The 18,471-nt window shown below is 33.8% G+C and overlaps 1 protein-coding gene and 1 non-coding gene across 4 annotated transcripts in view; one reads left to right on the top strand and one right to left on the bottom strand.

The window, feature by feature from the left end:
• CRPPA (CDP-L-ribitol pyrophosphorylase A) overlaps positions 1-18,471 on the bottom strand; it is a 304,902-nt gene that overhangs the window by 15,453 nt on the left and 270,978 nt on the right. The window lies entirely within an intron of this gene.
• On the top strand, positions 18,277-18,382 carry LOC123789698 (small nucleolar RNA U13). Its single transcript, XR_006778869.1, has one exon. It is a non-coding gene; the product is annotated as a small nucleolar RNA U13 (small nucleolar RNA).

The following is an 18,471-nucleotide window of genomic DNA, read 5'->3' as shown; positions in this document are numbered from 1 at the left end:
GTTGGAATAGTTTCAGGCAATTTAAAAGAAAAACACACCTAGTTAATGACCATTAGATTCTTGAATACTGGTTAAATGGGTGATTCGTATCCCAAATCTTAATATCCAAGTTCCACAAAGTGTTTACCATTGCATTAAAAACTCTATCTCCTTCCAAGACAGAAGCTTTAAATCACAACTTATAGAGAGAGTTCTATCCTGACTAGACTGGTGCTAATTTTTATCAGTACTGACTACCAAAAAACTAGCCTGGCAAAGCTCCCTCCAGCATCAGAGTGGAGTTCTTTCTCATGGAGAAGGTCACAGATAGTAGAAGTTTGCCTATAAAGCTTCTTCCCAGTGAGGAGAAAGAAAAAATCAGATAGGCAAAATAATATTCTAGGTGGAAAGAACTTTCTGGAATCACCAGAATTAAATCTTTCTGAAATGACACTACTAAGTGAAGACAACAGTAAGATTCAAGATGTTGCTTCAGTCATAGGAATGAGAACAAAGTAGGAATAATTTTATGTCGTAAGAGATTTCATGTAGGTATTACATAAATGTATTTTGAATTAGAAATCTCATTGGAGGTGGTAGACAACCTACTTTTTCTATATAAAGCTGAATTCAATTAGTGGAAGTCAAACTTGAAAATGTTTAGAACTCAGAAGAATAAAGGACTGAAAATAGTTCATGAAAAGTCAAGGCATTAATTTAATTACATAAAAGAAATCTAGGGAAAAAATAGAGTGGATACTGCAGAAGTCATAATGATGCAGAAAAAAAAAATTCCCTTAATTGAATTTAATGTCAGAAAATACGGACAGAGGTATCATTTAGGGCCTGGCAAAATTAGTGATAATCCCCAAAGAAGCCATATTCACATATTACCTTCAAATTTAAATATAAGAATTAAAAGGCCTTGCACAGACAAGACATCATTTTCAATAGGCAATGATGGCCTTTTGTGAAATGCTAAGTACCACTAGAAAATGGCATTTAAGGAAAAGATTGTTACCTTAGAATCCTGAGTGTTAGAATAAAAAAGAAGACATTTGTGATATGCAAGGGTTCTAAAAACTACCAATCAGTGGAAATTTTCTCTAAACAAACAAACAAAAAAAGTATTTAACGACTTATCCAATGATGAAATGAGGAAAAAAGAATAGGGACTCTTTTCAACAACTACTTAAGGAATTTACCTGATACCAGACAGTAAGCTACATATTAAGATGTGAACAGACACGTATTTCTCTATCTTTATGGAATATGTCATTATTTAAGTCAGACAAACACATAAACATATTCATAATAACAAGTTATGAGGGAAACAAAAGACCAATTTATCACGAAAATAAAACCAGCATTAAAACTTTCAAGTACAAAATATTCTTAAAACTATAAAACTGTAAAAAAAAATCCAAATAAAGATGGAAACACAAAAATGAACAAGCAAATCTAGATTCTCAAATATGTAGATTTGAAATATAAGAAACAAATTTTACAAATGAAAAATATTACTGAATTTAAGCAAACAAAAAATCTCAAACTCAAAATCTGTCAGAAAACAGATTAGACATAACTGAAAAGACTATTACTGAAACTGAAGGCAGAGTTGAAGAAATGACTCAGAATTCATATCAGAGATGACAAAAAATAGGAAATGTAAAAGGAGGTTATGGAATTTGGCAGATATGGATAAGAATGCCCAACATATATTTAATCAGAACTCCTAAAAGGGAGAATAGAGACAATGGGGGAAAATAAAAATCAGAATTATTGCTAAAAAAAAAATTTCCACAAGTTATGGAATACATAAACTCATTCATAAAGGAAACCCAGTAAATTCCGAGGTTGATAAAAAAGGAAATTCAACAAGTAGACAAATATTAAGTGAACTGTGAAACCTAAATATAAAGAGGCAATCTTAAAACAGCTAGACAGAACAGACCAATAGAGGACTAACAATTAGACTTACCACAGTCTTCCTCACAGAAACAGTGGAAGCAAGAACACAATGAAGTATCTGCAAAGTGCTAAAGACTAAAAGCAAACATTGACTCCCTCCAACAAACAAACAGTGTTTACTTAGAATACTTTCTGCTTCCCACCACAAACACTATGTATCAAGAATGAAGATAAAATATGCATGCACTCCCTCAGTTAAACAAAATGTAAATTTATTCCTAAAAATACTCTGACACTAAAGGATGTACTTCAAGTGGAAGAAAAATAATTTCAAAAGGAAGGTCTAATAGGGCAGGTAGCTTTGGAAAATGAAAGAACTTTAAAATAAATAAATCTGAAAGCAGTGTCTCCAGAAAAATCAATAAAAGTAACATTTAAATAGACAGTATAAATAAAAATACTGGCTAAGAACAGTAGCATCAAAAGTGGAAGGTGAGTGTTCAAAATGTTCTAAGATTGATGAAGTTGTTGGGAGAGTGATTAAAATACTAACTTTAGATCTTTACTTACATATGCAAAGTAAATTTCAGAAGGCCTACAAATATCTAACAATAGGATGTGAAGCTTATTTATCAGTTGAGAGAAAATAGAGTAAGAAACAGTTGGGGCTTCCAGGCAGCTAAAACCAAAGGCAGCTCTCACAATATTTTCTTAAAAAATTAAAAATAAAAAAGAGAGAGACTGAAAAGAAAAACAAAACAGTGAGATCAAATAAAACTACACTTGCACAGAAACACACGCGTACGCATACACAAGGGCCACCACCTCAGTGTAATTTGAAGACAGAACTTTCAAACTTCAAAATAACTTTAAGTTAAAAGATAAATAGAAAAAAAATCACCAAATTTAAATGAGCAATTTCTCATATCTTGTGCCTTGTTGCAAGCCTTACGGTGATGAAAGGCAGCCTGGAAATACTTAGAAAGTAGGAAGAGGGGAGCTACTGATGAGTGTAAAGCTGATCTAAAACTATCACTAAAAATAGCAAGCCTGCCTGAAGTTGTGAAAATAGCAAGAAAGAGTGCACATCTGACCAGCATGACCAATTTTAAGGGACTTAAAATTATGCTTGATTTCAAATGGCAGTCTTCTCCTAGTGGTGAAAAACACATAAAGGAAGAGAGAAGCCATCTATCTCAACTGAGTGATGAAGGGGAAAGAAGCAACAGGGCTCTGAAATACCAAAGAGAATGAAAAAGGACAGAAAATTCCTCCTTCCACCATTAAATAACAGAAATTAACAAAAAGAAAGTGGGTTTTGCTATATTGACAGGCGAGGGGGCACGGAATTAGGTCTCCTATAACCTAGCTGAATCCACAACAGACAAACAGGAGAGGACCTACTACATCTATACAGAATTATTACACAAAAGAAGAACTTAACCACCTCAATTAATGACCCACCTTGCAACCAAGAAATTTTAAGACTGTAACACTCCAAATTGAATACAATTTTTGCACAGTTGTGACATTCAGAACCATACTAACTTCACATACTCAAAAAAATAAGTGGACTCAACCAAGTCAGAGGGGAGATGTCCAAAGTGGATTATGAACCAGTTCAAATGAACTCCAACATGTTATAATAACCAACCTGAAGAGGATGGTCAATAAAATAATTAGCCTAAGTAATTTTGGAAAATAGTATTTTGTTCCATACTTTAAGACAAAGAACTGTCTAGGACTACTGTACTCTAATTAGTAAATTTGTATTCCCAGAGGTATGGGTTAGCATTTCTGCAATTACAATTATGTGTATTCCAGGTATGAACAAAGAAGGAAACATACTGCTGAGAGTGAAAGGTTCTTCACTGGTAGAAAAAAGGATCACATATAAGAAAAGGAAGAGGCTGGAAAGATCCATAGTGTTGGGTTGAAAACAGAGATCTCAGTATGAACTCAGTTGATTTGAGATAAATTACATAATATACACAAACACCCACATATATAGATCTAGAAATAGGTGTATGAAAACATGTATATTTCCCAGCAATGTCCACTGAGAGGGATTGCAAATAATGACATATCAGGTACAATGAACACCCACGGTGCCCAGATCTTGGTTTCTAAATACCATTATGTGACCCTCCCCCCTCCCCCCGATATGATGCACTCAGAAGAATAAATTACTTCCATGGTATCCTTGCCAAAAATCCATAGCCTGAACTTAATCATGAGAGGGAATCAGACAAACTTAAAGTGAGAGACATTGTATAACACAACAGGCCAGCATTCATCAAAAAGGAAAGATCATGAAAGACAAAGACTGATGATGTATCCCAGATTAAATGAGACCAGTAAGAGATGACCACAATATGCAACATGTGTTCCAAGAATGGATCCTGGACCAGAAAAAAAGTTAATAGTGGAAAAATTTAGTAAGATTTGTAGGTTATAGTGTTATATCAATCAATCCTTGATTTTGATACTACAGTGATATAAAATGATAATATTGGGGATTCTGGGTCAATGGTGTACAGGAATGCTTTGTACTCTTTTTGAAATTTTTTCTATGTCTGAAATTATTTCAGGATGAAAGTTAAAGTAAATAATTGAGAAAAAAATGAAAAGCAACCAAACAAAAATCTCAGTAAGAAAAAACAGGAGAAAAGCAGAACACAGAAGAGTCAAAAAATAAGGTGGGAGAAACTGTTCCAAATATTTTTCTTATTTCAACAAATGTAAATGACTAAACTCATGGATGGAAACACAGAGATTCTCAGGTTGGATTACAAATTAAACACAGCTAGATAGTCACATCTAAAACATAAGGACATAAAAAGCTAAAAATCAAGTGACTGAAAAAGGTGTACCAGATAGGCACTAACCAAAAGTAAGTTTTGTTCACTATGTTCAGTAATATTCACTAGAAAAATATAGACTTTAAGATAAAAAGCAATTATTATAGATAGTCACTATAAAAGTTGTAAAAAGTTTAATTCACCAGAGGTAGGTTTTGGGTACTGGGAGTTAGGAAGTCCATTTTGGATAAATCTGAGATGCTAGGGAGACATCTAAGAGAAAATATCAAATAGGCAGTTGTATATGTGTTTGGAGCATGGAAATGAGTCATCTGCACATGAAGGGTATTTAAAACCACAGAGTAAATGAGAATTCTTATGAATCACACAGGACAGTGTCCTAGGAATCTTCAGCAGTTAGGGATATAACAGAAGTAAAGAGGCAGGCCAGGAGTCTGAGAAGGAGCAGAAACACTTTATAGAAAGAAATCAGAGGAGTGTAATATTATGGAATCTGACATAAAAAGGCCATGAAGAAGAAAAGGTACCTAGTTATCCATTAGTATTTACAGATTGTTACAGGAAAAAATGAATCAGTTATACAGAGATAAGGATAATTGCTTTTAATTGGTTATGAAGCAAAGCAATGCTTCAATAATAATAATTATTCTGCAAAGATAAGGTTTAAAAAATAGTTAACGTGAATCGTAAAACACTGGAATGTGAAAAAATAAACAGGGTTGAAAATCATACTGAATTTTTCATTTTACACAAGGTCAAGGCAATATAATAATAAATTACAATTGATTTTAAGTTAATAAGAAAAAGGTAAATATGAATATAAAAGTCAAAAACCATCAGCAGGGGCGCCGGGGTGGTTTAGTCAGTTAGATGTCGGCCTTCGGCTCAGGTCACCATCTCAAGGTCCTGGGATCAAGCCCCTCATCTGGCTCCCTGCTTAGCGGGGGGTCTGCTTCTCCCTCTCCCTCTGCCCCTCCCCGCTTGTGTTCGTTCTCTCTCTCTCTCTCTCTCTCGCATGCTCACTCTCTTTCTCTGTGAAATAAATAAAAACCTTAAAACAAAACAAAACATCAGCAGTAGTATGAAACAGGATATTTTCAGAATCACTAGGGAAAAATAAAGAAAATAGAAAAACCCTGTGAAGTAAATTCCATTATTTAGAAAACTGACACCAACAAAGGCTGAATAACATGTCTACCATCACACAGATGATAACTGAGAAACCCAGACTTGAAACCAAAATCAGAATCTATAGAGTCTAAGCATTTAACGTTAGGGACATTATTATCCAAGAAAACTTGCTTCTAAACGACTATTTCAAGTTCACATCCATTATTTTTAGAGGGTCTAATTTAATAACAAATTAAAAAATATAATCCCTCTTGAGATTTTTAAATGACTCAACAGCAATAAGTTGGGTGTGTGGGCTAACACACATTCACACCTCCATGGTATGCGTATCCTGCTTCCACAACTGCAAAAAAGAAAAAAAAATCATTAGGGTAATTCATGTTTTATGATGTGACTACAAACTGATGAGAGAATCACATCTCTTTGCTTAATAATAATAAAAATCCTAACTTGCAAATTGGGACAATGACTTTGGAATTTGTAACATCCAGACAAAAGGTAGAAGCAAGCACTTTTCAATGAGTATTGATGGAGGAATAAAAAAGGAGTTCTGTAAAACAGATGTAGGGGACATAAAGCAAATATTTACTGAGTCAAAATGTTATTTTCTCTTATAGTTTATAGCATCACACATATATATTGCAAAGATAGGCAGGAAGCCTTGTCAATTTCAGGAACTGTCATACCATAAAATGATAAGACATAGGGAACAGCAAATACCGAGTCAAGTTGCTAAAGCAAAGGCAAAAATAAAAAATTAAAACAAAACATACATTGATTTGACTGTCATGGTTGGTTGGGTTTGGCATGATCCCTGGCAGGATCTGTTTTATATTGAGCCATAATGAATGTTTGCTTTCTCTGCCGACGTGTTTTCAGTGAGGTGTAGAACATAGGAAAGGCTAAACAACACTTTAATTATTGTTCCAGCATTTTAATAAACTGAAAAAGATCTAGGCAGAACACAAATAAGCAGCACATTAGAAATCTCCTGTGACACCCTGGAAACCTTACAAAGGAAACACTAACATGTTTTCCATTCACTCAGCCTAAAGCATAATTCTCCAGTTTCCTGGATATACTAATTTCATAAAGAATAATTTAAGTGTTGTATAGAACACACACAATCAAAAGGAAAAGAAGAGCTACAAAACCTTTCTTCCTTTTAATTGTTTATTCATTCTGATTGGGATTGGAAGGCTTTTAAAAGACAAATAAATGCTTGTGGCTATAAATAATTAAAATACCAGCAAAGAGGAGTAATAATTACAAGAAAGAAAATGTCTGTCTGGATTACACACACGTCCAGTGAAAGGGGTGAGAGACACAACTGAATAGTGAGCACTAAATCATGAAAGCAAAAATGATTGATAATCTTTATAGGAATATAGTGAAAGGCATTTAAAAGTAAATGTCAAATTCGATGATAGGAAGTTATTATGTACGTTATTCTTATAAAAATATAATCTTCTCATAGACTGAAATATTTTGACTTAAAAAATGAAAGAAAAACTTGCCTGTTCAGATTTGTTTTGTTTTAGATTTGAGCACTTTACTTGGAAGTCAGCTCTCAGCATCACGGGACAAAAACAAAAACATATATTCACACAGCTTCCTTATGAGAATTGTCACTTACAATGATGCTCTTCTACACATTCTAGCACTCATTTTTTAAAATAAGTCTTGTGAAGTTTAGGAAGAAAAGGGTAGGGGAAGTTTGTCTAATTATTAGAGAAGAAGCCTTTGGGTTTATTTTTCATATTCTTGATGATAAATACTTCTATAACAGCCTAATTTATAATCATCATTTTCATTCTGAGGTAACCATTTCTTGTACATCTCTTTAGAGCATGTTAACTTTCTGCCTTCAACTATGTGGTGAATTGAAGGAAAAAAGTAAATGTTTTAAGATGGAAACAAAATAGATTTAATTGAACACTAAAACATTCCTTGTTTTCAACCAGGAATATTTTAGCCATAAGATTTTAAGAGAACACAACAGAGTGCAAAGAGTTTTTACTAACTCATAACATTAGTTTAGTTACTTACAATAATAGGCTTATGAATCTAAAACAAAGTTGTAAGAAGTATGTAAATATAACTGATATATGCTATATTTTAATATGCTTGACATTTAAACACCCCAAGAAATGACAGTAGGGTTCTAAATACTTATTCTCCCCTTCAAGACGAAAGAAATAATTGTCATGTCCTGCAGTCTGATACACTAATCCCCAGAGAGTATAAAACAGCACAAGATCAAATTAAGTTACAGAAGAGGGATTGCAAATATAGATAAGCCACAAGAGACTCAAATTTTAGGTAAGTCCAAAGGCAAACTATGTTAAATTCATGAAGACCTATCTTGTTTGTCAAGAAACATGATTCAAGGGGCGCCTGGGTGGCACAGCGGTTAAGCGTTTGCCTTCGGCTCAGGGCGTGATCCCGGCGTTATGGGATCGAGCCCCACATCAGGCTCCTCTGCTATGAGCCTGCTTCTTCCTCTCCCACTCCCCCTGCTTGTGTTCCCTCTCTCGCTGGCTGTCTGTCAAATAAATAAATAAAATCTTAAAAAATATATATTAAAAAAAAAAAGAAACATGATTCAAAAGCCCCAGTAACTCTGAGCTCTGTCCAACAATATCCACTTGCCTATCAAACACAAGAAGCCAAAGATATTTTTCAATAATAATATTTTTATAGCTCACAGAAGAAGCCACCCAGCTCACCAGGCCACCCAATAAATATCATGTGATGGTGATAATGAACTCTAAAATATGTACTATATGCCAAGATGTATGGGGCTTGAGAGGTATGGGAAGAACTCACTACGCCATATTAAACTATACAGAAAACCATGGATTCGAGATTTAAAAGGGATACTGAATTTGTGGGGTTTTAACTGCTTTACATGTAACTCTCATCATTTTATAAAATAGCTTGACAAATGAGGAACAAATATGTAAAGGTTTTTTCTAGCACCCAAAAATTGACAAAATATATTAATATAAGCAAAATAAAAAATTTAAATTGAATTTGACTTAACATTCATCTTGATGTTAAACTGTTCATTACCTCTTCTCAAGTGCTACTCAAAAACTGAGTACATCATATGGCAAAAAAAAATATCATCTCTTATTTCACTGAGGGGTAGGCAGAGAAAGCAACAAAAGAGTGGTTCCTTTTTTTGAAACCATAACTAAAACCTTATCTTTTAAAACTCTGAATAAACACAAAACAGTTTTTGTTACATTAAATATAGTAACTATTCAATTTCTTGCTTCCAGTTGTAAAACAGACAAGCATATCTTCCTCTATTTACTCTGGAGTCATCTATATAATATATAATTCATCTAAAAATAGCTCATTTCTTTCATGCAACCCAATAGAATCATTTCTAAGTTCATTAAGAATAAACTAAATGAATCAACTAGAGAGTAATCACCACAAATTTGAAGATAATATGAGAAAGATAACAGCCAAGACAGGATGACCTTTTAATGATGGGATTATAAGTAATGAGAGTCATTTATTATTCATTACAAGTAATTACTTATAATTACACTTACTCATTATAAGTAATAAGAATTATAATGGTGGACCCTTTGGGGACCCTCCCCCAAAGAAAGTGTTATAAATTCTAAGTGTACCTTTAAGGAAGAAATCAATAACTTTTTAATTTTATGAAGGAGGCTGTCTAAATGGATTATAATTTAAGAATATATCAAAAGAACAAAACTATTTTTGTAAGGGTTTCTTATTATAATAAATCATTGAGAAGCTTGATCAAGGTGGTAGCCTGAGGACAAGTCTTCCTCATTTTAAATCCCTAAAAAATGTGTACTGGTGGTGATGGTGGTATTAAATGCACTTGGAAGCTCACACATGCACACACAAATATACATATGGAATACTGGGAAATAATGGGTAATGCTATGATGTGACTAGAAATTTTGGAGAATTTCTGAAAAAGAAAAAGAGATAGGATTAGACTGGAAACAAAAACCACAGACCAAAACATGTACAAGGTAGGGCTCTGCAGAAGACAATTCTGGGTTGATTCCAAGTGAGAGTGAACAAATTCAAGGAGCAGAAAAAGATCCTGGCCCAATGTTAAAGGTAAGTACTAATGCACTATATTCTAAGGAGTTAGCGGGGTGGCAGATTCTTCACTCCCCATCTGCATTAAAGAACTGGCAATAAAGATGTTTACCCACAGCCTAAAGAAGATCATGTGAACACTTAATCTAGCAAAATGACAATGTCTTAAATTGTCAGAGAATTTCAGAAGGAAAAAGGTTCCTCTACAAGGGAAACAAGCTATTAGAAATAATTGACATTTATACAGTAATAATAATGTGAACACACTGTGTTAACTCAAAGTTATGATAATATGCATACAATTCTCTCACTACAACACATTATGAAAAAGAAGAGCTTATACTAAGATTTCTAGTTTACTTTCAACACATAAAAATCTGTGATTTAACACACTATGAAATTAAGGGAAAACACAATAGGAACTTTTTTTAAGATTTATTTATTTATTTTAGAGAGTGTGTGCACATGTGTGTGAACGAGCAGAGAGAGGGGCAGAGAGAGAAGGAGAGGGAAAAGGAGAGAATCTCAAGATTCCCACCAAGCTTGGAGCCTTACTGGGGCTCGATCCCATGACCCTGAGATCACGACCTGAGCCAAAATCAAGAGTTGGGCGCTCAACGGACTGAGCCACCCAGGTACCCCTACGATGTGAATTTCTAATTACATTTAGTATTTGTACTATTCAACATCAATCCCTAACAAAAAGAAGTAAAGAAAAAGTGGGGAGAAGAATCTCTTTCATTATTTTAAGAATTACCTTTAAGAAAGCACAAGGATAACTGACATCACTCCTAACATATCTCAGTGTACTGGATTTCTTAATGTAACAATAACAATAAATATAAAGGTTAAATATTGGAAAATAAGATATAATGTATCCTCCTTTTTAAACATAAAAAGTAATCATTTGAAAATATAAAAGAACGGAACTGTGAACAGAGATCAGTAATTGCTTAGGTATAAAATCCACACAATGATGTGCACTTTCCTATATAACAATAACCAATTATAAAATCTAATATTTTCAAGGACCCCATTCACAAAACTTGGTAGCTCTCAAAACAGTGGCAATAACCAATTACAAAATATAATAAAAAAGATAATTTTCACATTAGCAAAAACAAAGCAAAACAAATAAAAACTCATAAAATAGTTATAATTAAGTATTGAAAAGTGTCAGGTAAAGCATTGACGTCTCCAAATTAAAACAGAATTTTCAATAGTAAATATTAGTAACTGCAACTCAGAACAAGTAATTTGACTCTACATTCGTAGGATGTTCCAAAAGAGTAAATCTCTCTCTCTCTCTCTCTCTCTCACACACACACACACACACGAAACTAATGTTAAATTTTACTCATGCAGTTTTATAGTTACTGGATTCATTTTTTAGACTGAAAAAATACGTTAATTTTTGTCAAGATTTCAGTTACAGGAGTAATAAATTTATGCAATTTTTGATGTTGCCATAACCCATGACAACAGCTTCAAAGGAAATCATTTTTTCTGCTCTCAGGTGTTACATGGAAAAAGAACAGAGACATATCCTTACAAGTTTGCTAAAATTCATCTCAACCTCCCCCAAACAATACTAGTGGCCAAGAAAGCCATTTTCTCTTTTCCCAAAGTGACAGAGAGAACTTTAAGAAATCTAACCCAGGGTTAGGGGAATCAAAATTGTGTTTAAACGAGAAGTTCACTAATCTGGGTTAGAGCTAATCTGTGACTTTCAGGTAAGTGGTAAATCAGGGAAAGGGGGCTTCTAATATAAAGAAGAGAAACCAGATGACAAAAAGCAAAGCCAAAGGAATAAGTTGGCAAGAAAGCTAGATTCTGACTAGAACATAAGACATGGCAGTGAAGAAAAAGAAGAATCTTCACCATTTCCAAGTCATACAGCAGGACAAATTAGACCCATATAACATATCACCTTAGTAGGATTCTCTAATGGATAGAATTAAGAACATGCCAAATATGTTGCATTTATAAAACACTATGATAGTCAAAAAAATAAAGTTATTAAGATTAGGGATAAGTAGAAGAGAAGAAAGGAGAAGAGTAATGAGCAACCCAAGACATCAGAAAATAATTAGTTTTACCTCATGACTAAATGCATAATACATATTTTCAGTCTTATAGTTATAATAAATAAGAAACACTGGTATATATTGCTTTAATTATTGTAGCTAACCCATGAGACTAAAAGCATAAAACAGAAAAATTCAAAGTTTAAGCAATCCATCCAATTTTAATCAGTATTACCAAATCCATTATTTTTTAGGAAAAAAAAAGACTTGACTCATCTTGCCAATCAAACATTGTGCTTCTCTACAACTATGTTTCTCCTTTATCTCTCCACTCTAACCTCATTAACCTATTTTTAAGCCTTTTAAGTTCTCTTCAGTCATAGGCATTCTTATCCTTTCTCTAGAATGCTCTCTTCCACCATTACCTTCCTTCAGATCTCAGCTTGGGTGACAAAGTTGCTTTTTATTTTCATTCCTCTTGCTCAAGAAAGTCTTTCTTGACATGCCTGCTTAGGCCAAATCCATCCATCGTGGCTCTCATGGTACCTCTCCTTTTTTAGCTCTTGCCTCTGTTCCAATTTTATATTTGTTAATGCAATTCTCTCCTGGCCTGAAGCTCTCAGCTGACACCAGATACCATGTTATCTTGTCTGCTCTGGCTCACCATTGCATCACGTTTCTCTCATGACGCCTACACCAGAGTAGGGGCCAGTACATATTTGTGCAGGGAAGCACATATTTTTGAATGAAAAAAACAAAATGTGTAAGGAATGAAATTTAGGTTTCTGGCACTGTTTGTTGATAGATTTCTGCAGTCCTTTCAGGATGTCACTTTGTCTCTTTTCCTATTCTACCTTTACATTTCATCTCCCTCCTCTTCTCTCCCATTCCTCCTCAATATGTAGTAACCCCAGGGACCAGAAAGGACATTTCTCTTTCAGCATTCCACCATTTCTGATAGATTGCCATTCTAAGTCACAGGACCCATTCTTTCTGGAGTAATGACCTAGCTTCACATAAGACCTGAGACAAGAATGGGAATGCACACAATCAAATAAATCACTATGAACTTAATTTTTTCCCCCTGCATTCTACCTAAAGTCATCTAGGACTGTACCTATTGCCTGCCTATCATATCCTCCAGAAAATCACTTGTCCTGATCCAACTCTTGATAGGAGTTGTGTTCAAGAAAAAACTTGTAAATAGTGAGGTCACTATAATGTTAAAACTAATAGATATGCTATGATATTTTGGTTACTGGTAAGAGATGATATTCTTTTTTGAAATCAGAGTTATTTATGTTCCTTTAATGGTACATAGTGGATATTTTCCAGATGGGAAGAAGAGATAAAAGGGTTTAACCAAAGACTCTAGAAAATCTTCAGTTATATCACAGAGACCATCCCAAGCTGCATGGCTACAAAATGATGCTGCTCTGTCAAATAAAATTGGGATTCTGAAGTAAGGAGATGGGCACTTAGCAGAATCTGTCTTGCCTGTTTTATTTAATCCTTATAACAAAATTAAACAATAAAAAAAACACCAAAAAACTAAAAAAAAACCTCCATGACTGCAAATCCATCCTTCTGTCTTACATTGCCCATTCCCAAATTGGAGAGTGGATTTCAAAAGGGCAAGTATGAACTTCCTAACACTGACCCAGCCTCATTTTGCCGAAGTGCAATAATTGGGAAACTCCCTTGAACTAACTTTCTTCCTTTGTATACTGCCAAGGAACTCTTTTATTTATGGGACATAAGTAATGAATCTCTGTATCCTATTTTAAAAATTAGGTCCAAACTGAATAACATCTGGAAGATATGCCTAGAAGTTTGGGATTTAAGGATGAGTAGGTTCCCTATTCTCAGAATGGAAATACTGTTTTTAATTTGTTTATTTTTAGTAAATTTACAGCAAAAAAAGATGAATATATTTATCTATCCAGCCCTTATAATCTACAAATCTTCCCTGGCTAAGATTCTGCTTTCTCTTTTCTTTGTTTCTGGTACTACTTTTGATGACTTGGCCATTTCACTCTGTTCACACAGTGACTATCTATTGTGTATATATACAGGGCTATATAGGGAAGCATGAGATACACAGTGATGTATTAACAGGTAGGTCCTGTCATAAAAAGATTTATAGTCTCTAAAGATTTTTATGGTGAAACATATACCAAAAAGTAAAAAATAATACAAGGGTGAACATCTTCATAGTCCCTGATAATGCCTCAAAGGCTGCTCAGGAATCTAGCAGGAGGGCAAGGAGGCTGAAGTTTTCATTCTGCTCTTCGAGTATGTAAGACTTCTGGTTTCAAAAGGGAATCCACTCCATATTATTATTGCAAAATGGATTTCATTGATAGGATTTTTTAAAACAAAGATGATCACAGAAATGAGAAAATAAATTGTTAATAAGTAGTATACAGATAATGGCATAAATTCATTGGAACGATTTCTTACAATGGTCAACTCTGTCTTCCAGGACTCAGCTGGAAGTTCAGAAATACAGGGCAAATTCTCTGGCACCACTGAATAGGAGTGGGGTGGGGGAGATGCTGTGAAGATATGGGGGCCCAAAATACATGCCAGAGCATGGCGACTGTGAAGACGACAGCCTGACTTATAAAGGCCACAGAAGACCCCACAGCAGCAGGGTGGGAATGTATGACTTGACCAAGTTTGAAACCACGGTACAGAAGTTAGATCATATACTCAAGATCATATCCCTAAAGATGCCTCATCAGGTGATTTATGCAGCAAAAGCAGTATTTTGAAAAGAATCATCTGGAGGAGAAATGATTAAAAAGAAATGAGAGCAGGGGTTTTCAAGCTTAGCATGGTTTTCACTGCGGGCTGAGGAAGGCTCACTGGAGGCCGTCCTGAGCTTCCTGCAACTTTTTCATCGTCCATAACCTCTACTCATATGCCCATATCACCTCACCCTCAGTCATGACAACTCAAAATATCTCCAGATATTGTTGCTACATGTCTCCTGGAGGCAAATTTGCCTCTGGTTGAGAATCATTGTATTAAAGGTGGGGAGAGTACTTATTTGTAGATATAAGGTATTTGTAGATGGAAAGATAAAGGGAGACCCTGCCTAAAATGATGAGCACACGATGTATACAGGTCTTACATACATGGCAAGGAAAGCATATTCAGAATTAATCAATGATTCCAGTTTCCAATCTACAAATGGGAAAATACTACTCACAAAAGGGAAAGTAGACAAGAAAGCACATGTTTTAATGAGGTGAGGGAGGTGTGGAAAAACACCATGAGTGGATTTCTTCATATGAAACCTGTCTGTGCATAATAATATCTTCCAGAACACTTTCTCAAGTTTTAACAGATATGCAAAAATGAACATAGGATTAAATGATACAGAAATGTATATGGGAAGAATATGGGCAATCCTGACATTTTGAAACATGCTTTTGTAAATTATGATTGAATTTTAGCCACAACACAAATTTAGCCTTTGTCAAAATATTAGAAATGGTCCTTAAAAGTTCCACAAAGTTAAATCTAACCACAAAACAAAGGTATCATAAGAAGTTCCACATTTAAGTGAATACTATATTCAACTTTTCTGAAAAGTAACAATTTTGTAGGATGATTACTTACTAATACATCCGTCCTGGACTGTGAATTTTTAAAATTTTATTTCCCTAAAAGTTGAACACACTCTTTGGAAAGTAAAGAAATAACACTAAGTGTCCTTGGCCAAGATCTCAAAACCACTTTATTCCAATGTACTTAAGCAAAGGTGAGGATTTTCTGCCTTTTGATGATCACCTTTTTATCATTATTGTTAGATGCTCCTGGAAATGCTCACAGCAAAATAGAAAATTCATACATGGATGTTTTAAACAGGCATGATTTCAAGTGCACAGCCAGAAGGTTTTAATAAATTTAAGAAACACAGTGTCACACAAAAGGTTAATATATAGCTCTGTGAAGACCTCTGTTTGACTGTTCTTTGACTAGTATGTGGTTAGGTAAGACTCTATTATATAAACTATATATTGAGCTTTATGCCTTTTAATTATGTTAAGTGTTATTTGTGAAAGTTCCTTAAACTGATTTGGAACTTTGCTTCCTCAGCTGGTAGCAATTACACATTCAAAGACCACCAGAAATAATTCTTCAGCTCCTTCTGGTATCTACAAGCTTGTTATGAACACTTAAGCAAGCACACATGAACATTACACTCTGATAATAAACAAGGCTAGAGGGAAGGTTATTCTTTTCTACTAAAGAAAAAAAAAAATCCTGTTCATAAATGATTCAAAAGGCAAAAGAGAAATGATAATTCTACCAACATATTCAACTTTATCTGAAATCAGAGCCACTCTGTACAGGATTTTGAACTTGGAGGGTAACAGCTCACACAAATTACTGACTACTTCTTGCCCAGTCAGTACATTCATCTAACAAAGCAATTTCCATATGAGCAACCACAAACATTTCTGGCTTCAGTTGTTAATCTTCCATGAAAAACTATTTCCATACTATTTTTAACTTGTATATGGTAATGATTATCTGTTTATCTCTGAGGCATGCAAACTCTTACAGTGCCCTTTATAATGTATTTATGTACCGTTTTCCCTTCCATGTCCTTGGCAGATGTAAGTATCCCTATCTTCCTTCCAGAACAAAAGTTGAGAGGCACACTGCTTTCTTTTCTGTTGGCTCCTTTTTTGTGTCCCAAATTCTCACAGTTTTGGGCCTACTTCTCAATGGCTTTTCAATTTTACCTTCTTAGATAAAAAATGCAACTGTGTAATACTTGAGGTCAATTACTATGGAAGAGTAGATTAAACGGCAAATGAAATTCTTACTTCACCTTGACCACATGTGTATAAAATTTAAGTATTAAATATTTTACTATAAATTGGTAATTGATATTAAAGCACAGGAATCATTTCAAGATATTTAAATATAGATCTGAACCAAGGTTTCTTACATGTCTTTTACCAAATGTTTTAAATTAACTCATTAAATACACTTAATAACCATATGATATGAATTTTCTTTTATCTCTACAGATGAGGAAAATAAAAAAATTAAGTATCTCATCCAAGTTTACAGAATAACCGAGTGTCCTGTGTATTAAATCCAGTTCCATCTGCGTTTCAAAAATATTTTTCTATGATTCTAAGCTCCACCCTTTCTGAAGTTCAAGAAGTTCCCAATTACCAACTAGACTGACTTCAAATATGTAGAACTTGAAGCAGTTACAAATTAATGCTAACAATTACTAAGCAACAAATGGTCTTTATTCTTAAGGGACTCATAGTGTTGGAGACAATTTTTTTTTTCCCATGGTGTCTCTACTGCATCAAATGCATGAAACATCAGCACTACATGGAGAAGATTTCATGAAACAAAGTAGGTATCCATTGTTTATTGGAGTAGAATGAGAGGAGGGTAATGTGAAGATTTTATACATATAATAACATATATATAATATATATTTATATATTATAAATAACATATAGTATAAATAACATATTCTAAATAACATATATATTTAATACATTATAAATAACATTTTATTAACATTGCATATAATATAAAGTTTTATGATTAATGTATAGAGTCAAAAATATATAGTATTATACATGTTTATATTATACACATATACACATATATACATACACATACACACACACGTATCAGATTTATCTTTCCACTACCCTCCTCTCATTCTATCCCAGTAAACAATGGATACCTACTTTCTTCCATGAAATCTCTGTGAAGTGATTTTCCGTGTATCTGCTACACACACACACACACACACACACACCCCATATATATCTACACATTACCTATATCTTCATATATGTATGTACATATCTTATTTTAAGATTATGTCTACATTAAGATCTTTAAAAGTATTCCCTCTATCTGAGAGCTCTGAGATCTATAATTTGTACCATTTGAAATCTGTAAGATAATTTCTTGAAGCACTGTATTATGGAAAACAAGATTACAAAAGCATTATATTATAGAAAACAAGATTAAGATACTACTTCAGAAAGGAGAACAGAGATATTCAACTCTAGTGATCTATACTTTAACTTTTTGATGTGATTAAGCATGGGAAGGGAGGGGAATAGGTGCACAAAAAGGGACTTTTGCTCTTTATTATACTTCTGTATCTTAAAAATTGTTTTATGAAATGTATGGGTTCCTGTATTAACTTTTTATTTTTTAATGATAACAATACTGAAGACATATGGTATTCAAAATTAAATTCCCAAAGGACGATTGAAGTTTAGAGACAGCTACCCAAAATCTCCCTTTATTAGCATAAAGCGTGATGATTTGGGTTTCACACCACTGTGTGATATGTGCCTCCCTCAAACCTTGTTATGAACGTGGCACATTACCTGTCTGATGTGGGGGGAAAAAACCAAACACTACATATTATTTAAATTTAATTTTCAATCATTTTATTCCAAAGAGAATTTGAATTTTCCCTTCAACTT

The sequence above is a fragment of the Ursus americanus genome, chromosome 3 (genome assembly GCF_024610735.1).
Source record: "Ursus americanus isolate L20-20 chromosome 3, mUrsAme1.1.p, whole genome shotgun sequence".
In the NCBI taxonomy this organism is placed as follows: Eukaryota; Metazoa; Chordata; class Mammalia; order Carnivora; family Ursidae; genus Ursus; species Ursus americanus.
Note: the sequence above shows the minus strand (reverse complement) of the source record. Positions and strands in the feature narration are given on the sequence as shown.